Source organism: Cygnus olor, chromosome 25, assembly GCF_009769625.2.
Source record: "Cygnus olor isolate bCygOlo1 chromosome 25, bCygOlo1.pri.v2, whole genome shotgun sequence".
Lineage (NCBI taxonomy): Eukaryota > Metazoa > Chordata > Aves > Anseriformes > Anatidae > Cygnus > Cygnus olor.
Window position 1 is genome coordinate 3850491 of NC_049193.1, and position 27726 is coordinate 3878216.

At 44.0% G+C, this 27726-nt stretch overlaps 1 protein-coding gene across 17 annotated transcripts in view; it reads right to left on the reverse strand.

Moving 5' to 3' along the window:
- The window catches only part of TANC2 (tetratricopeptide repeat, ankyrin repeat and coiled-coil containing 2), a 283000-nt gene that overhangs the window by 234227 nt on the left and 21047 nt on the right, over nt 1-27726 (reverse strand). For 7 of the 17 annotated variants that reach the window (XM_040536515.1, XM_040536511.1, XM_040536507.1 and 4 more), the window contains exons 1-2: nt 14653-14813; nt 13712-13816 (exon numbers count right to left, since the gene is read on the reverse strand). The exons of 1 other annotated variant lie outside the window; for it this stretch is intronic. The gene's annotated coding sequence lies outside the window, so the exon portion shown is untranslated. Of the gene's footprint in view, nt 1-1592; nt 1605-13216; nt 13242-13589; nt 13614-13711; nt 13817-14652; nt 14814-27726 lie in introns of those variants that run through there. 9 more of the 17 variants (XM_040536514.1, XM_040536506.1, XM_040536505.1 and 6 more) reach the window with 6 other exon arrangements.

A 27726-nucleotide genomic window follows, 5' to 3' on the forward strand; every position in this document is an offset into this window, starting at 1 on the left:
TGCAACCTGGAGACTGCTTTCCTTTACCTAAAAAGCAACCAACGACAACATCAAACCTCTCAACCAAACTAGGCACGTTACACACATAAAGAAAATGATCAGCAACTTAAGTCGTTTCTTATTTGGAAGCTTAAAAGAATAATTCATTTTTTACAAATATTTTTAGTTTCCTATATGTGTTTTAGTAAAAAAAAAACATTAGGTCAACTTCTATTAGCATGTGCATTTCATATGGAACAACTCCGAGAGCATGAATAAACATGAAGGAATGTAAACTCGGATGCTGGTTTTTATACAACAGAAAGCACGGACACACATGCACTTTCTGCTGCACTTTTTAGTTCTGTTTTAATGATGTGCCACAGAGCATCTTAGAAACAGAAAAAGCCCCTCCGTAACAGATCATGTAATTCCTTTGAATCCCGATTGAGCCAACTTTTGATTCCTACACAGGCACTCCAAAGAACTCAAAAATAACATTATTTGCCTTAATGTCCACAAGCACCTACTACATCAAACTAAAAGCTCTTCCCCCTAAACCCAGTGAAGATGCATCCAAGCCTTTTACATATAACATCATATATATTATAAACTTTTTTTTGAACTCTTCTGAAGCTGGTCTAGCCACGTTTGCTGTTCCACACACTCAAGTTTTGGAGCCAGATTCTGTGCCCTTGCACACCATTAAACAGGGCTCCAGAATTCATTCTCTGTTGTTTATGAAATTCAGGGTGTTTTGCCAACACGAAGCATATATCAAGGCTTAATATTGGCAAGTTATAACTTTGGCATTTATAAGCATTTTTGTGTCAAAGCGCCTAAATAAATCATTGTAAACCAGTTCCATTAGGGATACGAAAACAGACAATAAATGAACTCCTGCTCAGTTTTTCACCCTAGGTTGGTGTCACAACAAAGCATCCAGAACCCTGAAACTATCTGAAAGTTTAGCCCACCTACTGTGGATGGGGAGCTTCAGCAAACAAAAATAGCCTGGACATGGAAGAAGTGTTTTGTTGCAATGACATTTTTGTAAGCCCCTTCAAAAAGACTTGGGTTTCTTCCTTTATGCAGTTTTATAGAGTCCCTATATAAAAACCAAGTGAAATCAAACTTATTTTTCCAATGGGAAAGGTGTCTGGGGAAAAAAACTGGAAATCTTTATTTAAAAAAGCATCATTTTAGGTATTGCTCCTACAAAATTCTGAAATAGGACTACATATGAAAAGCTGTTCCTCAATCCACATTCCCTGCAAAAATCAGATGTTCTCAGTGACAACAAACGATAAATGACAAAGCCTGTCCACTGTCAAAAGGAAGTGTATACATTTACACACACGTTATGTGTACAGCTGGGAGCTGCTCCAGCTAGCGGGCGTTATTTCCACCCCTGAGGAGCAGCAACACAGGGGCCCGACATGAGGCCCCTTCTCCACCAAACTGCCCCCCCCCCCCCAGGACCGGCCACGCTGCGTTTCTCACACGTGACATTACTATTTATTCAAATTTGCTCGCAGAACATCTCTAGCAATCAGTCAGCCAACGGCTTGTCATGGTTTATGCTTTTTTTGAGGGTCTGGAGAGGCCAGAACCAGAGGAGGGAGAGCAGGGCCGGGCCTCCTGCCCTCGGCCCCAAGCTCCTCGGGCATCACAGAAGGCGACGTCCCGTACGCAAGCAGCCCCGACTCCTCCAGCAGGAGCCCAGACCTCGAGCAAGCAGCCACCAGGCAGGGATCTGAGCACTGACAAGTTGACAAGGGTAGGCTCGAGGGGCCCGAATTCCCAAACCGCAGATTTCAGTAGGGAACAATACGATGTTCAGTAAGAACACAGGTGGTACCACCTGAGACTTTACAAGGGTAAATCCCCACATATGCCAGAGTTGGCTCTAATCTCTCCTTAACTAAATGGATAATAATGAATACAAGTTTTACTCTGCATATACCATTGCTGAACAAATCCAAGCCAAACCACGCTCACATAACGCACGATATTGCAAAGACACACTCATCGCCTGGGAGAGTTTCACAGTTACTCAGTTTCCTGATACTGATGACTAGCTGAGTAATCTTGTGTCAGATGACCTAATCTCCCTTTTAAGACGGTTTTATCCAGACCTGAACAAATTTTTCATTCACCCCAATTTATGGAGGTTAATTCACATCGGCGAATTGCACTGTTTGTGTTAGAGTGAAAAGCTCAAGCACAAAGCTAGACGCACAAAACTCGAGCACAAAACTAGACACACGAGGAAAGTGTTCACACAAGGAGTGGTAAATGCAGCCCACAGTAGTGCCTTATCTCATTTTCAGGCAGAAAAAATGTTTGTCTCTAAGGAAAAACGCAGCGCAAGAGCTTGAAGTTAATCATCATCGCTTTGTTTAATGTGAAATTTTAGTTGCAAGCAAGATACACAAGAGAATACAAAGCGGACTGATACATCGGATAAGTGAAAACCATATAATGGTTTAGTTTACATGAATGCTGAAACTTCTGACAAAATATCTAAATGAGGTAACTATTTCAAATAAGTCTATGTATCTCAAACTACACTTCAACTGTAGCTTGGTAAACAGATTAAACAAGCATATTCAAGTGCTCACTAAAGCACACTCATTAACTCACTTCAGAATTTGTGGATGCATCCAACTTCAACGCCGAGCTCCTTTTCAGAAGATCCTAACTACAGCAACCCGCCATGAAAAGCTAACTCACTGCAGGGTCCGTTCAGTGGGCTCGGAAAAAGTCTTTATTGACCAGATTTGTTAGGCAGTCTTACAGGCATTTACAAGAGACAGAAGCAGGGGAAAAAAAAAAAAAAGAAAGAAAGACAGAAGATCCAGACGCAAAGCTTATCTACTTTATGAGGACCCCTGCAGTTACAGCTATGCCGGGGGAAAAAAAGATCCTGGCAAAGACCCCTAGCAGACGGGCCCTGTATGCTGACATAAGCACAGCTAAATCATCTGCCCAAATAACTTAAGAACAACAAAAGTGCTCTTTGAAAGCCGTGTCCATGCACGGATGTTGTCCGCACTGACACGCAGTATGCCCAGGGTCCGAGCAGGTCTGTGCTAACAACCCAGAGCTGAAAAAAGGAATCCAGAAATTTTGAGCAGGGTTCTTGCTAGGAGAGGCTCCAACCTGCTTAACTACATGTGTATGGACAAAGAGATAGGAATTGACGTTCTCTGCAAGTAAACATAACTTGCATCTTGTCTTCTGTCTTCACTTCTTCCCATCCTGTTTTGCCCACCCTTCAGTCCACGCAGAGCTCACCCCACCACACAGAGCAATGATTTGACATCCACAATTCACTCTCAATTTCCCATGCTCTGTGTGCATGCACGCAAGTGACATTTAGAGGAGGGTGGATGGCTGCTTTGGGTTTTTTGTTTTGTTTTACATTGCACGGAGCTTTGCATATTCTAAACCCTACTGGTCCTGTTTTCAGACGGCTGATTTTGTATAGAGGAGACTTAATTACTAGGAGGAAAGAGGTAATGGTGTACAGCCACTGCAGGCAAACTCAAAGAAGGTATTTCCTCGCACTGTTATTGATTGCTCTTTCAGATGAGCTCATGTTGAAGCATTCTATCAAAAACTGGAAGAAGTCTCAGACACATCAGCTGTTCAACTCGAAAACGTAAAGTCAGCACTTTATGTTTTCTCATGCAGATGGCATCTTCCAAAATAAATTGTTGTGAGTAGCTATCCGTATCTATCTTTTACTCAGATTAATTCATATACAATATTCTTTCACTTTCCAAAGATGGGCATCTCTTAAATACCAAATTCGTCAGAGATACCACTTTTTTGAGCCATCACATTCTCAGTATATCACTGCATGTTATTGGTACGTCAGTGAGATAAAACCTCAGCTACAGGCCTTGCCTACCACAATCCTTCATCCTTCTAAATTACAGAAGTGACATTCGTCTCTGGACAGTTGAACAGACCTTTCCACTTAAATCAGAATTAATTCATCTGTTGCATTTGTTGCATGGTTCACAGAAACTTACCCATGTCAAGGCTTACTTCTAAACAGGGTTCCTTACAGAACTGACTTGATTAGGCCATATGGACCAAGAATCTTTTTATTTCCTATACTACAGTTTATGTACTGAAAACACATGGAAAGGATAATCTTAAATGTCTTACTTGTCATGGTTTGGGTTTGTTTTTGTTTGGTTGTTTGATTCTTTTTTTTTTTTTTTTTTAAATGTTTCCACCTCTAGAGGTTCCTGTTTGAAGAGCAATGACTGTCATCTTCCACTGTCGTCAGTGACGCTGAATCAATAGCTACCCTCAGTCAGGATCCAAATTTATAGAGAAAAAGGGAGCCAAAGGAGATGTACTGTGCTGTCTTTACCTGTTCTGTTACTTCAATTCTGTAATTACAAAAAACCATTAGTTCCAGTTCTTCCTATCTGCCTATGGTACATCTTCTGTCTGGTCTCTCTTTAATTAAAATTTAATGTAAGCGTGACTGTTAGTCAATTCTGATAACACATTCTACCCATTGATAAATAGATTTTATTATTTTTCTAAAATGCTAAGAGTTTTATAACACGTTTAAGAAGCTGAAATATGCAGTTACACAAGAGATGTTCTTGTGGCATGCCCTAAAGCTGACCGTGTGCCCAGCAGCATCACCCGTTTCAAACACCCCACTGGCCAGTGTTGACATTTGTGCACGGTCAGGACTTCACAGATTACCGAGGATGAGGCAAATTCAGCTGTTCTGTACGACCAGGTAGCATTACTCCGTTTGTAATGTCCTCCCAGTCACCCTCGACAGCCTTGTAAGAAAACCAAATAAAGGCAGGAGCGTGCCAGATCAAAGATTTAACCCTGGATCAATTCCTTTCAGTCCTTTTTTAGCACCCTAGCACCCAATTGACATAACTTCTCACCCCTGCAGCCCCTTGAAAGCTGCTGTCACTCACGGCTTCAAGTGGTACGCTCAATTCCACCATCCAAGCTACTGAGCAGCTTGCTAACCAGTTCTGTATCCACTTCACAGCAGTTTTGACTCTGCTATGTCCAACCTTTCAAACGAGAATGCCATATGGCACTGTATCAAAACTGTTACTAAAATCAGATAGGCGATCTTAACATTTTTCACCTAGCTGGAAAGGTTCCTCGTTGTCTTCCAGCAGGTAGCAGAGATTTGTACAAGGCTGGTGGCACCAAAGGATGAAGAAGCCGGATCTTTCCGCTCCCACTGGGCAAAGCCAAAACCAAATCGCTACGCCACTCCATTACTGCTCTCTTAAAATAATTCCTCAGCTTCAGCCTTGCATGTAATAACCTACTTGAGCCTTACATAATATGGAAAAATCCAAGTTTGTTCCTGCCTAGAAGCTGGTCTAGCAGGCATCGCAGCCCATGCTCCCGCCTTGCTCCCCTCTCACTTGCGCTAAAACGCTCGCAACTGAGACCCAGCAGAGCCCCCCGGGACTGAAAATACTTCGCAAGTCCGCAAAAATAAACGCGTGCCTTTCTCTTTGGAAATGCACGCTAATTTCGAACTGCGCCATTTGGCTTGTGATCACAACTTGTAACTGGCAAGAACTCCCACTGTTATTACTTTTTGGGATAACTACTACCCACATAGTGACAGATGGCATACTCCACCTCTGCTGAGGAGGTGTAGGAGCACTGCCTGCTGTCAGCATTGCATTAAAAAAAAAACTAAAATCAAGACATGGATAATATTACCAGTCTGAAGAGAAAGCGGGTGGGCACACGTAGCCTTCACCGAACAATATTCCTTTCTTTCATGGCGCCTGTTAGACTAAATCCCCAATCCTGAAGGCCAAAGAAGCGAGGGATGCCTCAATGCACAACCAAACCTTAGCCAAAGGTTGGTGCCCATGGAAAGCTGCTCACAAAGACTTCTAGCAAGCACTGATGTTGTAACTGTGAAGCAGAGTAGCTCATACCAATAACGGCGTGAAATAGCAGAAAAATGAGTTGGGGTCCTCCAAACAAATCTTATGTTGAAAATGAAACAGAGAGCTCTTTGAATAATAGGAAAAAACACCTATTAAATTAGCAAGTGGGAGATTTCCCCCTCTCATATGACAAAAGTGAGCTATTAAACCAAGATACTTCACAATATGAATGCTGCTCAAAGAGATAACAAGCATTAGATCCCAATTTAAACGACTACAGAAAGCTACAGATTAAACAAGGTAAAGCTACACGCACAGAGTTACTGCCTGGACCCCTGCCCCTTCGCACGTACCCTTAAAAATAAAGTCCTAGGAAGAACACCACAGCCTGCGAGCTTGGGGCTGACCAGCAAAATCCCCCAGCACAAACACCGACTGGGATCATTCCAACCACTGCAGCCACTCACACTTGCATCCCTCCAACTGGCTCAGCTTTACAGCTGCCATAAAAGCTTGACGCACGTTTCCTTTTGGCTCCTTTTTCCAAGCATTCGTTAATACTAAAACCCATCCTCGTGACATTTTATTTGGTTTTTCCCCTCTCTCAGAACCCTTCCCTACAATCTCTAGAGGACAGCAAGTTGTTTATCCGTCCCCTAATCTCCCCTTTGCTGAGGACTTTCTTCTGCAGCACTTACAAGAGACAGCCCGCCCGGGTCTACCCCAATGACCTCCCCATGCTCACAGACACGCGCTAACCACTGAGCAGGGAGCCAAGCCATGACACTAAAAATCTGTGTACTATTAAGAAAACCTAAAGAACGAGCAAGTGGGAGCTTCAGCCTGAAAGGACAAGGATATTTTGCCCGACTTCCTTCATTTACAGACCCCAGCATCGTGCTGCCATCCCTCCCTCCCATGACGCCGCGACTTCTGGCAAACTACAGAAGGCGTAAGCTTTCCAGCTGACGTCTCTCACACATTAAAAACACATCAGAAGTGCTGTGTACCTTCACCTTTTAGTTACTAGAGCTCTTCTAATTGTTACCTGGGACATTAAAGAGCACGCTGCTACCAAAAATAGCTTCCTGACGTAGGATAACCCCACAGGAGAGAACGGGAGACGGAAATGCCTATGCTCTTGAAGAGGGAAATAAGACCCAGACAAGGAAAGATGGGCACTTCACTGGTCACTGCACTCCAGCTGCACTTTGTTCCTTTATTTTCTAATAATATTCCTCCACAAAAACCTCTAACTTGATCAGATCCCAGTCTGAGAAGAGAGGAAGGCAGAAGCTCGTGTCCATTGATGGAACAAGACACCACCAGAACGTGCTGGGCCAGGCCAGGAGGACACAACAGGCCTGCTCGTCGCACCCATCTGGCAGCACCAGGCGGAAATTTGGGGGGGGGGGAAATGGTAAAGTGGGGTTGTTCTTCTTTACCTCACCCCTCAGAGGCAGTTGAGCGCTGAGGGGCCAACAGCTTTCACCAGGGAGGGATCAGCAGCTGGGTGGTGGCACAGACAGGTAGGAAACCCTTCAAAGAGCAGCAAGAGGCAAGCCTTTTTTTTTCCTTTTTTTTTTCCCTAAAACAGTAAAGCCAATAAGCCAGTTTCCATTCAACAACTGCAGAAAGAACCCAGACCCTCTAACATTTATCCCTCTGGTTATTAGTCCAGATCCACAAGCAGGAAGCTATGTAATGCACATTTGTTTCTCCTTACAGTTTTCTCCCGATTCTTCATTGGATTTTTCCCCCAACTTCATGTGAAATACAGAATCAAACCCAGAGAGAAGCAGCCCACTAACAGTGCTAAGCATGACACAGGAGCCCATAAAGATGGCCTACCAACATGTAACATGACACAGGAGCCCATAAAGATGGCCTACCAACATGTAAGCCACCTATTAAAACACCGCCCATAGGATCGAGCTCAATCAGCTTAATATTTGGTAATTCAAGGGCGGAAAATTCACCTGCAAGGAACTTTGGATTACCATCCAAAATTGTTTCCAGGTTAAGCACATTAAGGTACTTCAGAGAACATCAGTCAGTGCTTTTCAGCAATGGGAATCAATACACAGCTGCCTTCTGGAGCCACGAGCTCTATAAATATTCACGTTCTGAAGAGAGATTTTGGGTTGTCTTTCCTTCTGATACTTCTCATACACACCAACTGTTTCTCTTCTTCAAGTGCATTCAGTAAATTTCCAACCAAACTAAGAAAGAAACCCAAATTTTGGAGACCAAGAAACAGAAGTGCCTAAAATAAGGGGGATGCACGAATTAAGACAACTGAAAAAAAAGTTCCCACAGTGAAGTTTCCTACTGGCCACTTTAAAATACATTTTACTTAAATATCCTCAGTACAGAAAAATAGCTGCAATCTGCCAAAATAGTATTCTGTCTGCCCTGGAAATTCTACAGGCACAAAGGGGAAAATGAAGTAACTAAAACCCCAAAATATCTAAAAATGAGTAAATAGTTAATTTGTATCCATGCAGCAGGGGCACCTTCCTCTCTCTTTTCTCATCTTCAGTAATTAACAGCAAATTCCTAACGTGACTGCTATTGCAAATAGGAGTTCACCTATCCAAAATACTTTTTCCATTAATGTAACCCTTTCAACTGGAGGCTACAAAACTGAGATCATTACAATTCAACCCTAATTAGCCATTAAAGCCAATGTACGTAAGAATTAGACAACAGAATATTCACCATTAAAGGTGAGGGACTTGGAAAAAAAAAACACCAACCTCCGTTATTTGGGAATTTCACCTCATCCGCTGTGTCAGGCTATTCCAATTTAGCCGAGTGCAGAAGACGCAGTCCAACTCTTCAGCTGAACTTCATTAGCCAGCGAGGTATTTATACAAGCTGCAGGTTTGAAATATTACACAATGGAAACCTGCAAAGCATCGCTGAAAACCAACTCTCCTCTTTTAACGGAAAAAAAAAAGGAAGATATGGAAAAGGGGATGTGAAGACAGCTCCCCACAGCCACCCCTCTGCTGCCTCACACGCAACCTGCTCTAAAGAGAGCACAAACTTCCAGGTCCAGCACCTCGAGGAAAGAGAAGCAAGAACGGCTGCCTCCATCCTCCCAAGCTTTGCAAAGTTTTAAATAAAGGAAGAAAGAAATTCGGTGTCCGCATACCCTTGCAGCTCAGCTCAGGAACAAACACAGCTTTGAGCCTGCCCTGCTTTGATCAGCACAGTGAGGTCGGAGAAGCTCATCAGATGACTTCTCAACAACTTATGTCAAATAGGGCTGCATGACTGGAAGCGGCTGTGGGGTTAAAAAAGATTATTCAGACATACCAGGACCTTAACCTTGGACATGAGCCGTTCTTCCTTATTAAAGGCAAGCCAATGGCGACCAACCAACAAGTTGCTCCAAGACTTCCACGTTCGGACAGTGAAAGACCTCTAACAAAACAAGAAACCACTCCCCGGTCAAAGGAAAAAGTAAAAGCAACTGCAGCATTCATACCAGAGCTATCAGGGCACTCCAGGAGACATTCCTGCAGTCACCAACACGCTCCTTCCATAAAGTAGAAAGAGATAAGCACCACTAACAGCTGAAAGGCCGACGAGCACGTTACATACGCCGCTCTTCAGGGGCTGCTCCCGGCCACGGAAGCCCATGATGGCCCCGGTCGGAGGGGACTTCAGGCAGGTAGCCTTCGGGGGATGGATGGGGACAAGGAGGATGGGTCAGGGACTTCAGTTGTGTTTGATGAAGAGCACGGAATCATTAAGGTTGGAAAAGACCACCAAACTGCTCCTACTGAGTGCTGCTGGGCCTGCCTGTGGCAAACCAGATGTTGTTCTTATGAATCAACGGAGGTGGGGGGAAGGAAGGGGAAAAATTGAAAGCGCTCTGACCGCTCCAATTTTAAAGGCCGAAAAAGCAACGTCTGAGCAAATAAGGGCTCCCCATGGAACAAGGAAAAAAGCTTTACCTAGATACATAAAAATATGTAAAAATGACCAAGTAAGCAAGTCTTACCCCACGGTTTGTTTTATGCAGAACATGTGCAAGGTCAACCGTTACCTATCGTTTAAACACTTGAGCAGTATTTCCTCCAGCAATCACGCAACGTGGCACAAACATAAACTTGAGTCAAATAAGAAAGCCATACTTTGTGATACCATTACTAATGCCTTCCTAAAGAGTGTTTTTCAAGATGGAGTCTCTCACATCACAGCATAAATTAACTTGTTTGACGCAGATTAGGAAGACAGGCAATAACGCTGCCAACAAGGGAACCGGACCGTCAGCGAATGCTATGGGCGGCTCCAAAGATCTCCCAAAGACCCGAAACACCACGGTGACGTTACCAGAGCACCCAAAACATACTGCACTTTTACTCAAACTCCAAGACAGCAATTTCTCTCTCCCATCGGAATCCCGCAGCCAATTCCAGGCTACAACAAGTCAGATTCCTCTCCAGTTTGCCTTCATCCTCATCCTGGAACTGGATCCTGTTGCTGTGGGCTCCTATGCTGAACCTCAGCGAACTAAATCAGATGGGGAGGCTGCACAAAGCCAAAATTTCAAGACTGGGCTCCAAGCCCCCAGTTTGTCCGTTCCTTAAGCACACCAAACAAGCCACTACCTTCTCTAATTAACGTAGGGTTTGTCTTTAATTACTTTTTAAATGAATGTAAAACAAACTACTGTATTTCAGACCTATAAAATAATGGGACCAGAATAATTCTAAGTAGCATAACTAGAATTTGCTTTTTAGAGCTCATACAATCCAGTTAGCAAATAAACCAGAAATGAATGATCCAGTTCACTCCACCCCTGCAAATATTTGCAGATGCAGTGAGCTTTAAGTACGGATTTGTCTGCAGTGAACGCAACAGGTACACTCTCCACCTTGAATTTACAACGAACACGTCATTTCAAGACAAAGAGTTAACATTACACGAATCAGAAACCACCAGCGGGCTCAATTCTGCTCTCAGCACAGAGCGTGGTAGCCTGCCACGGGCCTCACAGGGCCTGCCTCCAGCCCCTGCACCACCACGCTGCTTTTACGTGTTCAAAGGATGCTGAACAATGTTCTGAGAGGTTGGCACCTCTGTATTAAACATATCGGAAGGTGCAAGGCAACCTATTACCAAGCTCGCCACAATCTGTGACTGCACAACAAGGCTGTATGACTGTAAGTATTCTCTGCACAACACCAAGCATAAACCAAACGTACCCCCACCGAAAGGCAGCCCCACACCTCTAACGGTGCCATTCCTGGAGACCTTTCTAAGGCTTCACACAAGTACTCCAGGCACGGGCTTGCAACCAGCATCACCCGCTCCAAGAGCTCGCTGCCGCCACGAAGGGCAGATCCAGCCACTCTTTCCTGTGTTATGCTCCCGCATCATTCTCGCACGCACCGCCCTGATGTTCCACACGACAAGTCCAGTTTGTTGATCCTGCTAGAAATGAACTCTGAAAGAAGAAATAGCTGTCATCCACCCAGCAGCTGCTCGAGCACTTAACTTCGCAGCCGAGAGGGGCTGCGCCACCACCCACACCACTGCTGCCACGAGGGCAGACATGGGGTCACTGCCTTTGCAGCAGTTCCTAAAATCAGCATAATCTCACCAAAAACCTACACTTAGAGTCATCTGCTTGTCTGGATGGCAGAGGACGTCAACCCGCCTTATCAGGCTGCAGGAAAGAAAATTCAGGCTCAAAAGTTTAAATAAAAAGAATCAATATGTATACTCAGGGCTTTGTACATCAAAAAGACACAAATGAGGAAATTATTGAAAAAATTCTAACGGATTTTTTTCTTTTGTTTCATACTGTGGAGTGATAGGTGTTGCTAGCCTCTCAGCTGATCACAAGTTCAATCACTTCTAGAAAAGGAACATTTACATAAAACATAAGGAGGAACATCATTTTTTTCTTTTCTTTTTTAAACAAAACAAACCATGCACAAGGAGGGTTGCAGATTGCTCTTTTTCTGTGTACCAGGCTTTTTTGGTGCTGGTGGTGGGGTTTTTGGTTTTGTTTTAAGAGTTTACTGGATGCCTTCTTATTGTTTTCCTTTTGCTGTTTAACAAAAAAGTAAAATACGCTATTACTGATGTGAACGAGCATTCTGAAATTAAAAAAATGTAAGATTCCATACCTATAAAATTTAAATATGCTATAAGCAAACCAAACAAGGCCTACGGAATTCAGTGTAGAGAGTGCATGACAACATTTTAAGTGATGCACATCTGGACCTAATACAGCTTGCATTTACACACGTTAATATTCATAAATAAGAATTTACAAGCAGAAAGTTAGGCATGCTCGCCTGTACTATTGTATAAAAACTAATCTATTAGAAACTCACTGGACATAACAGTTACATTCAGGGATTTCTCAACAGCAACGTATGTATCACTTACATTCCAAAGGTTCAATAGAAAGTAAATCTACAGTATGTAACTTGAAATGTTGAAAGGTAATCATTAGGCACCTCAGAAAACACCTTTTTGTTCAGAATATGCATTTCTAGTTAAAAAAAACATGCAAACATTGGATCATGGGCAAGCCAATGGAAAAGACGGAAAGATGAGAACAGGAGAGGAATTGCTACAAAGCAATCAATACTGACAATTAGGTTATTTTATGACAATGTAGCAGTCATCCAGTTTCACTGAGCGTGTAACCAGTAACCCAGGCTGTAATTCCATGTCTAAATCTGCAGGCGAGCATGTCTTGGTGTTCTACGACCACAATCTAGATCCAAACAGGATACAGTCCTACCGCTCCTCTCCACGCCAGAGCAATTGGTGGTAAGTCTGGAGCACACAGCATTCTGCATTTATGATGCTCTTAGCGAGAGTTACTACGAAAAAAGCAGCACGACTCCTTAAGGAGCACTTTATTTTTTTTTTTTAGAAGCCCCAGAGTCACAATGCCCACAAACCTCGAGCGGCTCGCATATTCCTTGCCTAAGCACTGCTGCCTGGTTTTTACCCCCCACTAAGAAAGGATTTTGATTACGGCAAGCTGCAAATGCAATATATTGCGCTATCACAGTTTAATTGCACATTCATCACGTATTTCATAGGTAAACGTACCTCTACGCAAAGTATCCATGATCTAAGGTGTCTCTCACCACTCCATTAAGAAAGCCTCACGTGACTGTAGCTAGCAAATTCTCCTCAAAACACTGTCACCAAAACACACTTATTTTACTATATATTGCTTTTACTCCACACACTAAGATTGGATGCTTTCAGTTTCAGGTTTTGGTTTCTAAGGTTTGAAATTTAAATAAGAAAAATCAGCAACAGCCAACCTTTAGCATTCTGAAGAGATCATTCCGAGCTCCAACCTGAGAAACACTGCGAGCACGGTTTCATGGCCATGTTGTTCTCTATCGCACGTTTGCTCTATTTCTTCTCGCTCGTCTCCCAGTTTCAGCATTCATTTGCCTTCGCTCACTATCCTGTAGCAATGCTACACTCCACAACAGCCCTAATTAACCTTTATCATTAACGTGATTTAACTTCTCCAGATATTTCTCCTCCCTTATGCCACGTCCACCTGTTTAAAAGCCTAAAATCCACACCGATGCACCATTCCCTAGATCACCTCGCTGTCTGCCATACGCTCCTGAACTTCCAGACACAAACGGGGACAAGAACGTCTCTTCCCTGCAAAACACATACACCAGCGCAGCCGTCTGCCTCGCCGTATCTCCTTTCTTCTTTACATTTTAGCCCCCAACAGCCAGCCCACGCCTGGAACAGAAAGCCGCTGCGTGTCATCAGCCTCCCCGCTCCTTACTCACCCCCGGGAGGAAGAGGAGGGAGGATTTCAAGCCCTGCTTTCCTCAAAAGGCATCGGGCAGGGCTGCGGGGGGCTCCTCACGGGCATCCTCTCTGCCACCCAGTGCCTGTGAAGGAGAGAGGCCGTTCACAAGGCAGATCCCTCCTGCGTGGCTCGATCCCACCTCGGGATCCCCACTTGGGATCCCCGCAGCCCCACTCACGCCCAGGTGCCCCCGCAGCCGGCTCCGAGCCTCCCCAGCGCCCCCCAAACGCCACGGCTAGGCTGAGCCAGGCGACCACCCCACAGCACCCCACAGCCTCCCAGGGCCGCCGCCCCTCAGCTCTGCAACCGTAGCCAACGTGGGGGGGTGAGGGGGGTAATGGGGGGCTGAGGATGGGGGTTATTGGGGTGTGAGGGGGTAAAGGGGTGAGGATGGGGGTATGGGGGTGAGGATGGGGGTAAGGGAGGGTGAGATGGAGCGTGAGGAGGGTAACGGGGGTGTGAGGATGGGGGTTATTGGGGTGTAAGAGGAGGGTAAAGGGGTGAGGATGAGGGTAGGGGAGGGTGAGGGGGTGTAAGGGGGTGTAAGGAGGGGTGAGGGGTGTATGGGGGTAATGGGGCGTAAAGGCGGGTGAAGGGGGGGATGAGGGGGGTGTGAGGGCGGTGGGGGGTAAGGGAAGGGGTAGTGGGGGGGGTGAGAGGTGGAGTGAGGAGGGGTGTGAGGGAGGTAGGGGGATGTCGGGGGGGTGGCTAGGGGTAACGGGGTGTGTGTGAGGGGGGTGAGGGGTGTAGGGGGGGGTAAGGGGGGGGGTGAGGGCACGTGGGGGGAAGATAAGGAGGGATGTGAGGAGGGCGAGGGGAGGCCCTGAGGGGACACCGCCGCGTCCCGGGGCGTCGCCTCCTCCCCCCGATCTGTCGCCGCGGGGTGGGGGGGGGGGGGGGCGCCCCCTTGGCCCTTACCTGGCGCGGCGGGGCTCAGCGGCGGCCCTCACACACACACACACACACACACACACACCCCTCGCCCCCCACACGCACCGCCCGCGCCTGAGGAGCTGGGGCCGCCTCCCTCTCCCCACACCGCCGCGGCGGGCGGGCGGCTGAGGGAGCGGACGAGCCGAGCCGAGCCGAGCCGAGCGCGCTCCCGGCGGGGAGGGGACGGCGAGGGGCGGGGGGCGGCCGCTGCGGCTGCTCGCTCGGCGCCCGGGCTCCCGCAGCGCCCCCCCCCCGCTCCCTCCCGACCGCAGCGCGCCCCCGCCGCCCCGCGTGCACGCGCGGAGATGGGGGGGCAGGGAAAGCGGGCGGGGCCGCGCTCGCCCCCCGGCCGTGATGGGGGGGGAGGAAGGGGGGGGAAGGGAAGCGGCGTGCGCGCCCCCGGGCTCGCTCCCTCCCTCCCCGGGCTCGCGCGCGATGCGCTCGGAGGTGAGCGGGGAGGGGCTGTTGCATATTCATGAGGGGGGGCGCGGCTATGCAAAACGCGCCGCTGCCCTCCTGCGGGGTCGAGGGGGGGCTCCTCCCGTGAGGGGGCCGCGCTGTGGGGGCCGCGCGGGCTCCTCCTGTGAGGCGGCGGCGGCCCCGCCGTGAGGCGGCTCCGCTCGGCGGGCGCCCGGCCGGGGACAGCCGGCTGTGGGCAGGGCTCTGCCCGCAAGGAGGGACCCGCAGCGGCCCCCTCAGGTGGCTCCGGCCTCCGGCAGAGCCTCCCGCTGAGGCGTTACAGCCGCCCAAGCTGGCCCCGGCTCGGGCGGAGCGGCCGCCGCCGCAGGTTCGCCCTGCGAACGCCCCCCCCCGGCCTCCTGCTGAGGGGATTGCGGAGCAAAACCCGAAATCCGAAGGGTTTCAGTCTGTTTTCCCTACAAAAAAATCAGCCAGCTGAAGACCAGGTGCAAAGGGCGTACACAGGAAAAGCTGCACTACCTTTTAAAGCTAGTAGACATTTATTCACGTTACCCAAATAGCTCAAGGAATACACGCTGCAATCTAATCAGTGTGCCAGCTGAATTGTCCACTCTGAATGAAATACAATAGTGACAGAAATTCGGGGTTTCTCATCAAATGTTACAGATCCAAGCTGTTTTTGCACAAAAAGTACACAGTAAACATAATTTTATCTGGTTATTTCCCTTTAAGAAAACTAATATTTAGGCCTTACTCAACAAAATAATCTTTTTAGTCCCAGTACAAAGTGTTCCCTTTAATTAAATTAATTACGAGTATCTACACTCCCTTGGGATGGATGCCTTGTTAAACCGTCTGGGTGCAGATTGCTTGCCTCCATCTAACCCCTGGACGGCTGAGAGCTTTACATCACATCTGCCCACAGTGCCAGATGAATGACCAAATAAATTAAGCAACAGGGTAATCTTCAGGTGTGAGTCAAGAAAATTACTTGTACAAAACAAACTCCTATGGAAAAAATCCTACCTAGGAAGCACTAATAAAAAATGGAGGTAGCCCTGTGTTTGGTTTTGCTGTGTATTTGTTAGCAGAGCAGGTATACAGATGCCGCGTTTCTGGAATTAAGCATGGATCAAAGTAAGTGGATATATATCATCTATCACTGCAGTCCTCACATTTTTCTTTCATAAGAGAGTGGCAACAGATAAAACAGAGCAACAAGCACTTAAAAAAATAGTAAGGAAATACTCCAGAAATATTTTCATCTAAATCTGTAGCCTCCTGTCTCTTTCATTACTTCCAGCAGAAGTGCTTTCTGTAATTGCTTATCTTCTGTTGCCCTTTAGTCTTTTTAAACCACATACACTAGGGGGGAATAATACATAGTCAGAATAATTCCCATTTTTCCTTCAGCAAGTTATTAGCATAGCAAATCACTGGCTCCATGTTACAGTACCAAGGATATAATAGTTCCACCTACAAGAAAATATTCTCAGAACTGATGTCAACTGCTTTATATATGTAGCTATATCGTTACTAAGAAAACAGATTTCAAGACACAGGTTTGTGAAAGAGAGGGAGGATCTGACACTTCCAGTATAGAGCTGAGAAGTCAAAGGGTATGAGATAATGGCAAAAGAGCAGCTCCAAATAGGGATACAGGAGCCACAGTGTCTCAATATTTAGTCATTTATGTCCAACCCAGAGAGGCTGTGCTAGTCACCTGTGAGAATTTACAAGCGGTCATACAGCGTCCATTTTCCACGCTATCCTCTTCAGCAGTGGCCAAAAGGGGATGCTTCAGCACAGGCAGGCATGTAGAATGGTTCCCCAAAGCCTTATGGCAGCCTACAACGAGTCTGGCCCAAGGACCTCCTGAGGCACATGTGATTCCTAAGTATTTGTGCTACACACACAGGCTCTGTGTACAGCATACTAATTTAGGCTGGGTGCCTTCCGACTGAGAACTCAAATAGGCAAGGAACTGCTTCAAGTCAATACTTGGGTTTGGAGTCCCTGAGGCAGAGGGAAAAAAAGAAAGCATCCTTGTTTTCCACCCAGGACAGCCTCCCTTGCATTTTCCAAGGAGACAGATCCTATTGGAACACACCAAGTCTGTACTTCGGTATAAATAAAGCACCAAACTGCCCAGACCTAGAAGACTGAGCTGGTCTGTGCCTACACAGAAGCACGACTATAGGTATTCAAAGAATATCAACACCAAACACCTTATTCAAAGAATATCATCAGCAAACACCCATAGCATTTAAAATGGTCAAGGATTAGCTAAGGGATGAGGGGGGAATTTTCAGGATCACCAATTCCAGACTTTGGTCCAGAAATCCAGTCCAAGTTCCATTTTGGTCACATCCACACCTTATTGCGTCTGGCCCCTGAGCCTTATAACCACTCCTTCAGACATCTTTCTGGTGAACCAGGGAGCCAAAAAAATTCACATAAAAATCTCAATCAACTCTTTATGTTTTGTGAGGTTTTTTTACTGCAAACTGACATGAAGTTTGCACAACAGCAAAAAAAAAAAACATGGCTGTAACAAACAAGATGTTGTCTCTTAAATAGCCAGAATACCTACAGTAAGATATAAAAACACTCAGTCTTTCAAATCATATATACCATCAGATAATCTCCTAGATGGATGCTATTAAGTGTGACCATATAAAAATAAATATTGCTTACAATATGTTATCTAAGAAATATATGCCTATGGAGAAAATAGTTCAGAGTAATCCTCTAGATGTGAGATACTGATTTTCTTCACACTTCAGCAGTCTAAAAGAACACAGGTTCTGCCATCCCTTCACTAACTAATGAAAGGCATATCTATTTCTGTTGCCTGGGGAGATTTCAAATAGATTTGCTTTTTTTTTTCCAGAAGGAAAGGGAGATTTCTGTTTTTCTGGCTGTTTCATTTTCATTTTTGCAATTTTTGGCAAGAGCACCTTGAGCTGCGGATAACTGACTGTATTTTGTCTAAATCTAAGTAAATATGTGCTTTATGATCCTTCTCCTACCACCAGTGTCCCATTTTAACACCACCATTACCCTTCATCTGAGAAACAGCTGAAATAGAGGCTTGATAACAGAACTTCAGAGAAGAAACAAGTAACAGGATGAGTAAAAATAGCTTTATTTTCTTGTATACACCTGCGCAGGAGCAAGATGACCAGACAACAAGAAAGGATCGACATTTGGGAGATCTCGGAATTAATACAAGAGCTGCTGGTTCTAGTCAGCAGTTTTTCCAATAATAGAAGCCAACAGAGACAAAACGTTTTCTGCTCACCAAGCTCTGTCTCCTCAGAAATGAGTATAACCAAGCCCCAAAACTCCCCTGAACACCGAGAAAGAGAACGTTAAAGGCTATATAGAAACAAAAGGCTGGTGATATACACCTCGGCATATTAAACCTACATCAAACAGTCCTTGGCTGTAGCAGGAAGCAAATCACAGCAATTCCTGTTTCCCGTCTGCAGCAGATGGAAGGAAAGGAAAAAAGCCATAATCTTAGATAAAGTTCAGAAGTGTTTGGCCAAGAGATGAGCCTTTTACTGCGTGCTGGAGGCCTGTTAGAACTGGCGATTACTGGCCTCCAGAAGGATTTAATTCCATGTGATCAGAGCCCCTTTGCAGAAGGTCTTGCCCATTTGTCCACAAGAAATGTTCAGAGAGAACAACACTGCAAAAAACGACATTGCGAAAGAAGGACATAACACGAGATGTTACAGCGCTGTTTTGGTGGCAGCAAGCAAAGAGAGCTTTCATGTAGGATGATAGGTCCCTTGTCTAGCCAGAGCTTCCTCCTGCCCTAAAACTTCTCCAATGATGCCTGATGCTTTCTCCTGTTTTTTGTTTTTCAAAACAGGTACCTGAGTGAGATGCCTGAACCTACCAACCAAACGCACGTGCCTCAGTCCAGAACCTTGTCTAACAGAATATTCTTTTTTTAATAATGGGCGTTTTCTATGTCAAAAACTGTAATTGCAATTTTGAAAGAGAGGATGTATTTATGCAGATCATAATTTGGCAACAATACCAATCTCAACATTTTCCTCTTGAGAGGCACCCCGGGAGCTTTAATGATTGCATGCATTCAAGATAACATCTTGACTGAAATAATGCACCTCTGGCACACTGGGGTACACCTATCAGACAGCAAACAGCACTCAGTTGTAAACAAAGAAAAATCTTCATAATTGTACCTTCTGATTTGTTAATGTTACAGAGTTAGTGTACTTTCTGCAGACAAAAGATACCAGAATGTGTGTGTGCACCAGACCAAACCAGAACACCAGCTTTTGGTACTTCTCCATTCTATTACGCCAGGACCAACTTAGCTCAGTTTTTAAGAACTCACAAGATGATTGCTAATGACTGCAGCTGGCAATCAGGTGAACATTCATTTGGGTAAGAAAAGTTTTACAAAATTTTCTACGGCTTTGGCACGAGCTCTTTATAGAATATGTTTGGTTACTGCTGTATGAATTTTGGATTACATGTGATAAAGATACACCAAGAGTATCCAGAAACCACGTTTTCAGTCTGTATGTGTTCATTAGTCGAAAGTCGAAACCTCCAGCACGTTACCCTTTGCAATTTACATTCCAGCATCCTGGAAGGATGTTATGCATGGACTGGTACTTTACCCCGATGGCTTAAATGCACAGGCAGGACATTAACTGGCTGATCAACTAGAATAGTTGGGAAATTTAGAAAAGCTTTTGTATTTTTTTAATCCTCTGCTACTTCTGCAGAGTTGAGACAAAGATTGCTGTTAAAGGGGTTGGACACTCCAACATTTGTTTTTATGGTTCTAATTAGTCCAATCAGCCTTAAAAAAAAAAAAAGACTTCTTTAATAAAACCTTGCCCAAATTGAAGTGCAGGAGAAAGACCACCAATTATTGTGTTATTTTCTGCCCATCCCACTTATTCATCTATCCTCTTATCCACGGAGAGGATGATCCACGGAGAGGATGAGCAATTTGGCGTGTTTAACCTAAAGAAAAGATGAAAACAACCTTCATACGTGTATAAGGTCAATAGGAAATGCAAGGAATCATTTGTTCTCCATTACTGAAATGAACAGGACAAGAGGTAATGATCTTAAAATGCAGCAAGGACGATTCTGACTGGAAATCAGGAATAATTTCTAATTGCAGGGATTGTTAAGCATTGAAATAGATTGTGTATAAACACTGTGATGTCTCCATCCATGGAGACCGGTAAGAACAGTAAGCATTTATCATAAAACAGGTACAGCTGAGCCTGACTTAGGGTACTGGAACAATGACTTAGATTCCTTGTGGAATTCACAGTAGGCCCATGGAAGCAGACGCAACGTATGAATAGGAGCAGTCGCATTTTGCACACAGGATGAAATAAGACACAAGGCCTGCTGCAAATTACTGTTTTCCAGATTACCATATATTAAGCCTTTCAGGTAAGTGGAAAATTATTAACTCTAAAAATTTCTCCCAGAGGATCACATATTTTATCATTAAAACACTCTGAAGTTGATGGAAATCATGCACTTTCCGTTGAGCAGACATTTGTAGGCCATTGAGACAATTTGCAGCCAGCACCTGAGGTATCTTTAACAAAGATAGCACTGCTCACCTGCACAATCAGACTTCAGAAAAATATCAATTCTTGAGCAGTAATAAGTATTTTATTACCCAACAAAATAAGTAGGGCTACTTAAAGAATAACTGTCAGAAGTTTGATAAGTTGATCTAATATGCTATATTTTAAAGAGCACCGTTTTAGTCAAAGTCATTTTTATGAAAGGAAAAAGCTTTGGTTCACTCAATTTGTTTCTGTCAAATACACTGTAACTCTTAGTGGTGATGGAATAACAGGTATTTAGAGAAACTGCTAAAATAGTCTACACACTCCATTAACCCATAGTAGCATTAAAAGAACGTCAGATTCTTCTCCAGCAGACCATGTCTCCTCCTCAATTCATACAATAAATCTATATAGATTTTTTTTTTTATTGCTTGCCTACACCAAAATCCAAAGCACTATATGAGAGCGGTGTTCTGGGCAGGTATTTTGTTAACTGAACACTGATGAAGGGGAAACAGCACAATAGCTCTTTCTAGACATAACAGCATTGAGTCGCTTCCATCTCTGGATTTCCAGTTTTCAGTGCATGATGCTGAAAACCCAGAGAAATCGGTCTGGGTTCTACCACCATGTCAGTGGGTGAAAGGCCTGACCTTTACTGGTTGGTTTGCATGGAGCTGATGAACTCAACGAAGATCTGGTAAACACTCAGGTCCACAGTTCCAAGATTCCTCAGCTCCTACTGAAATAAGTTACAATGGCAGAAACTGCCCCATTTTGGAAAACTGAATCTCACAACAAGAGAATGCAAATGCCTCCTGTCCAAAAATTGTTTCAAGTCAAACTATCATAAAAAGCAAAGAGGATGCCTCCATCTAAGTTTAGACACAATAATTGCTCAGTTTTGTGCAAAAATATATTAAAAGCATTATTCCTATCCCCAGTAGGATCTTCTGACTCTGATACACTATTCCAAGAGGGCATCATTATCATGAACCACAGCAAAGCTCCAAATCCTTTCTTCATGACATTCCTAAACTGTTTGCTCCACCCTGATTCATTTTAGGAAACTGATAAGACAGCTGTGAAAATACACCATGTAAAGCACTCTCATATTACAAACCAGTTGGCAGAATCTGCACCTTCTTTTTTTTTTTTTTTTTTTTATCCCAAGGGAATAAAGATTGTTGTTTATTCCATTTTTCAAAAGGCATATGAACTAAAATGTAACCTTCTCTTAATTAACCCAACTGGTATTGTTAAGTAGGTGTGTTCTGATATAACATTTTGGCTTGCAATAATCAGTAAAGCAGCTGCCTCTGAAATGTGTGGGCTACACTCAAAAGATTTTCTTATTATGAAAGGGGGTGTGGGTCTTTCCTTTCATGAAAATGATCATCATTTTCACTGTTCCTATTCCGTTTCTACTGTAACCATTACTGCATTTCTCATGACGCTTCCCTGTCGAAAGGTAATAGGTCGAAAGATCTGCAAAACTCGTGTGTTAGTTACTACTGTACAGTAGTAATACTGCTTCTGTGGGATAATAATGCCTTTTTTTTTTTGTCCTTTTTTTTGGGGGGAATGAGGGAAAAAGGGACCTGCTTCTCATTAGTAACACTTAAATGGCAACTTTTTTTTCAGAATTACATATCTTAAAGCCAAGGAAATAACCGAAATGTACCTTGCTTGGCCTATTACACTATGTTTTGTTTGTACATTCTTCCTACAGTCCTTCCCAACTGCTCTGTTATTCTCCTGAAACTTCTTTCTTACACTTCTGTGAACTGCTCTTGTGTGCCATCAAGCTGGTGTTGTTTTACACCCTGGAGATGCCTGCAGTTCAGTGATAGATCGCTTTGCTACAGATATCAGCGCTCCCTGATACAGCACAGGAATCCAAATCTTCAGCACAAATGACACAGTAGACATACTTGAGCTGAATTTACAACGTGAAAAATGATGCTTTGATGCTGCAACTCCTTTTTAACAATTTCCTTAGTTCAGTTGATCCCAGCCGTCTGCTAGCAGTTATCATGCCAACCCTTGCCTCTTTCTTATATATTGTTTTTTGCACTGGTAGTTAACAGAAGCCCACACATGAGAGTCATTTCTTCTTGGTCCAGATGTGATGCCTGCAGACTAGACCTGCGACTGAGAAACAGTTTGATAATGGACTTACAGCTTAACTAGGCAACCCTGGGAAGCTACAGATTGCTTCTTCTACCACTGGCTTCCCTGTCTGCATGTTCCTGGCAAAGGATCCCAGGAATTTCTCCAACCTATCTGCATAAAAAAAAAAATCCTGTGAAGGGCAGGATGGGAAGGGCTCTGTGCTACAGCTCTCAGACCCCTTCACCACTCTTCTAGCCAGAAGCAGAGTCAGTGGGTGAAAGGTGTTCACCTAAAGTAAACGCAACCCTTAACAGCAAAAAACACAGAACGCAGTTTTTGCATCACTATTTCATCTTGTAGGGATCCTTAGAAAGGCTTCAGGGAATATGGGAGCTCTTCACTGGAAGAGATCTACTGGAGGTGCTCTGCTGATTTGTCCCTTGGAAGGACTTCTTCCATAGGTAAATCCCTCTAGAAATATTGTTTTATTGCTTTCCTCAGCATCCCGTCCCAGATGCTTCTGAAACTACAAAGGATTGTAAGTGAACAGAACCAGTGACAGTGTGGCTGTGCGGCTCGTGCCTCTGAAGCCTTCCTGTGGACTTCTTCTCTGAAGGAGGGTGACTTGATAGAACAAACCATCCTGTATGCAACCAATTATTGCCTGAGTGCTTCAAAATAAGCTGAAGCTGAGATAATTCAGAACAGCACTTGCACCCTACAACTCATTCCTATAGCTTTGCCATGTGATTTCTTCCATTATGAGCCTCTGTTGTGTAACATAGATACATCACTTTTTTTTTTTTAAAAGGTAAGTCATATTTGAACTGAATCAAAAATAAGCAAGAGCTAAAATATCTGCAGTGCTGGGGCTGTGCCAAACACCCACAGATTCTGTACCCTGTACTCAAGTCTTGTCAAGTAGCTCAGCACATCTTTATTCTAATCATTTACTTTCATTTTATGCCTAACAGAGAATTGTCCTGATTAATCAAGCAAAGCACAGCAAGGAAAGTACAGAAAACGTGTGGTCAGCTTTGGGCACTTGGTGCTGCTATCGATACTCTAACCTCTACAACTCTTTTGTCGAGATATTTAGATGTATGTGCAATTATACGTACAGCTTCCAAATCTTCTTCCCCAACGTGTTTTCAGTAAGTAATCAGATAACTAAACAGAAAGGTGGCAAGATCCACTAGGGGTTATATAACAACTTGTGCAGTTGAAAGAGACCGATAATTAGTAACTCTTTCTGGCAGCACAACTTCGTCCAGTTTTCAACCTGTGGTCATTTTCTGTAGTCCTTGTAGCCCACGGACATCTAAATATTGCAGAAAATAACTAAGCAAGTGCTTTTGCTTTACACCGACAAGCTTGGCATATATCCACAGTTAGGTCATGCGATAAAACGCTCCTCTCCATACACATACAAAGAACACAGAGGAAAATTGACAATCCCAGTGACCTAATCAGAGAAACAGAGTACCCAGACCTGCTCCTCCAGGCTACCAGGCCTGGGAAGAGGGAGCTACAGCAGCCCTGGCTACTGGGCTACTGGATTTGGCTAGCCCATAGGAGGCAGTAGCCTGTATATACAACTTTACTTATGCAACACTTTACTTACATGGCATTTCTCAAGGGACTAGCACAATCGCTGGAACATTCTGGGAGTGGACAACAAATTATAGAGTTCAAAACTCACTGCTCTAATCAGAGTGTATATAGAGCATGAGGACACTTTGTCTAACAAAATGTCTTTTGGAAATTTAGGCAACAGCAAATGTTTGTGTGTTGTGGGGAACTGAAGCGACTACTTTATTGGTGATATAAAAAAAATGAGTGATCCGCCAGCAGTCTGCATACTGATGACTCAAGCCATTTTCAAGCATGCATTTAAAATAAAAAAAACATAGCTCCAACACACTGCTGTGATCAAGGATGATCACTACACCTATAACAACTGTTGCTACACTGGATGTTCTGACAGCATTTGAAAGTATGCAGTCTGGCAGAGCCAGTATGAAGGAGGAGGGGGGAAAAAGAAAGATCGGGAAAAAAGATGGTATTAAAAAAAAGACACCATAAACAATGACACCATTATTTGATAGCTCCCACTACAGCCATAGCCACAGGGACACTGCTGCTGTGTCAGTTGGACCTGGTGTAGCAGAAGCTGTTGTTTTCCTAAGAACTTCCTAATAATTGCCTTAACCTCTATGCTGCCATAAAACACACTAAACTCATGACAATATGGTAATACAACATCCTTCATACAATGCCTTTAATGCACTATGGCATAAGTGACTTTGCCCGAAGATATCATAAGCTAAAGGAATGAGACTGGTTGCAGCGTCTAGGAAGAGAGAATTAATGCCGGCCTGGTTTTCTCCTCTCCTGTGAAAGGGCATACTGCAAACTGCTTCCCTCAAGGAAGCTCTGTGAGTGGAGTTGCTGTTTGTATCCACTCCCGTTTGGTATTAAGAACATTTCTATAGTCAGGCACCATGGGACTGCAACAGAAAGTCACAATACTTTTTCCACCTCTTCTTTTGGTGCAAATACCACACTCAACAACAGTCCAACAACAGATTAATATAAGCAAGAAGTTGATTGTCAATTTCTTCCTTGTAAAATTTGTGCTGTTGAATAGCTCTTCATATTTAATAGAGATTTAAAGAGCAAATTTAGGGAGTCAGATTTAATTCTTTTAAGAAGAAAGACTTTTAAGAAAGGAAGAATCAGTTAGTGGATAGCAACAACACAGGTGCAGAGGAGAGGCCATACTTTCAGAAGTGCTCAGTGTTTACTTCCTCTATTAATGTCAGCACAGTTTGTAGATCTATTTAGTTCTTGCCTCTGAGAGAAAAACAAGTCTTGAGAATGTTGTTAGAAGACCAGGAAGGTATGGAGAGCTGTAAAAAGAGCTAGCACAAATATACCCTACAGGTCTATAAAGACAGACCACAAGCACAAAGTATTATCAAGAGCTTCCTTCGATTTTGAAGCCCACATGACACTAGGAGGTCATTTCAGAGGTGCAAAAAACACTCATGCAACAGCATTCCGGCCTCTCAGTTTAAGAAGTATTTTCTAAATAGGACTGGAATAGTAAGAATCACAGCAAAGGACACAGAAACAACAGGGTATATAGCACAGAGACAATAGAGTTGGGTAGACTATGAGACACAGTAAAAGGGAGTTTTAAGCACACAGAGATGAAAATCATCCAAGGAAACAATTCCTGTTCTGCCAAGGATCCTCCTTGTATGCAAAATGAAAAGATATTATCTTTGCTCTGCCATTTGCAGAATAAGACACTTCCCTTGACTAAGCTGTGTGTGAAGAGAGAATAAACATCATTTCTTCATCTGAAGCTCAAGCAGACAAGAAACACCCCTGACTAGTTTGTTCTAGTCAGAATCAGGAGAAAGACAGTAAGAAAACAGCCTGTTTTTCCTGTAGATTCACTTTCCCCACACCCTGAATTCTATTCACTTTTATAGGAGGATGGAGAGCATTCACACTTCTGCTGAATGAAATACAGCAGCCAGGCAAGTGGTATTAAGGGCAGGAGGACTGTCTGAGTTGTTACTACAAGTACCCACTATTAGGATACTTGGGTAACGTTGGCTGTACCAAAAAGAAAGACCACCACAAGAATATGGTCAGCTCAAAGGCAGAACCTGGAACCAGGGGAAACACAAGACCAAAGCACGGTTAAACAGGAATTTTTTCAACTACCCATGCTAGGGAAATGCCAAATACTCACGTTACATCACAGGAGCAGGTGCGCTGGTGGGTGACAAAGGTCACCCCAAACTGGAGATGAGTTCTTACATCCAGAGATCTGAGAGCATGCAACGCCACTGAAGTTTGCCTCTGTACTACCTCCTAGGCTGCCTACCCTCAGATGGTAATTTCCAGGAGAGGCAGCGTACGTTCTAGTATCAAGTTAATGATTGACTCTTTAAATGTACCCGAGGATGTGTTGTTAATAAACCTGCAAAACAGTCTGGCCTGGAAGGCAAAAGTAACCTTGTAGGCCAGGTTTTGGAACAATAGCTTTAGGATTTGCGTGCTGAAAAAGTTTGGGTGCAGAAGACTGAAAGTTAAATAAAAGGTGAGAGACATTTGCTTAAGAGAAATTACAATTCCAAAAATCACACCATTCAAGAGTTTAAAGTTACAGTACTCCTGAAGGGAAGAAGCCTGAAATAGCACTTAAGAATTCAGATGTGAGCACGAACCAAATTGTCCTATAGTGAATAAGCTGTGATTTCAATATGCCCTGGTGGAGGATTATCTCCATTTGTGCCTTACATGTGGGTGATAAATAGAGAACCCTTGTAGCTTGGTGAGATAAATTGATCAAAGTTGGATTATTAGAATAGGAAAAGTAAACAAAGGTTAAAAAAAAGCCTCAGTGTCTGAACGGCATTAGTGGGAATTAGTCATTTGTTGATGCAGCAGGACTTTTCTTCTTTGGTGGAAGAGGACCAGTGAGACCCTGGCAGGAGCTACAGAGAGCCCAAGCTGGATTTACGGGAGAGAAGAGATTTGCTGAGAGGTGCCCAGGGCCAGTTTTGGTGCAGTTTAAAATATTTCTTTAATTATTAATTCAGTGTAAGACTGAATTCTTACACTCTGGGGAAAGGGGACTATCCAAACTAATGGCTGGGCTACCAGAACTTCTAGCAAGCCCCAGAGCAGGGTACAGTACATGCTGGAGCCCCAGCTAATAAAGAAAAGAACAAGAGTGTCAGACCCAAAAAATTTATGATTTAGATACATTTCTTGTATGACAAAAAGACACACATGGAAGTGTTAATCTCAGCTTCCAAAGGTGTTCTTACTACAGGCCTACAGTATTCCAATTATTTTCCCTTACCTTATACTTGACTGGAAATTGCTTTTGGCGCCTTATATAAGTGTCCGA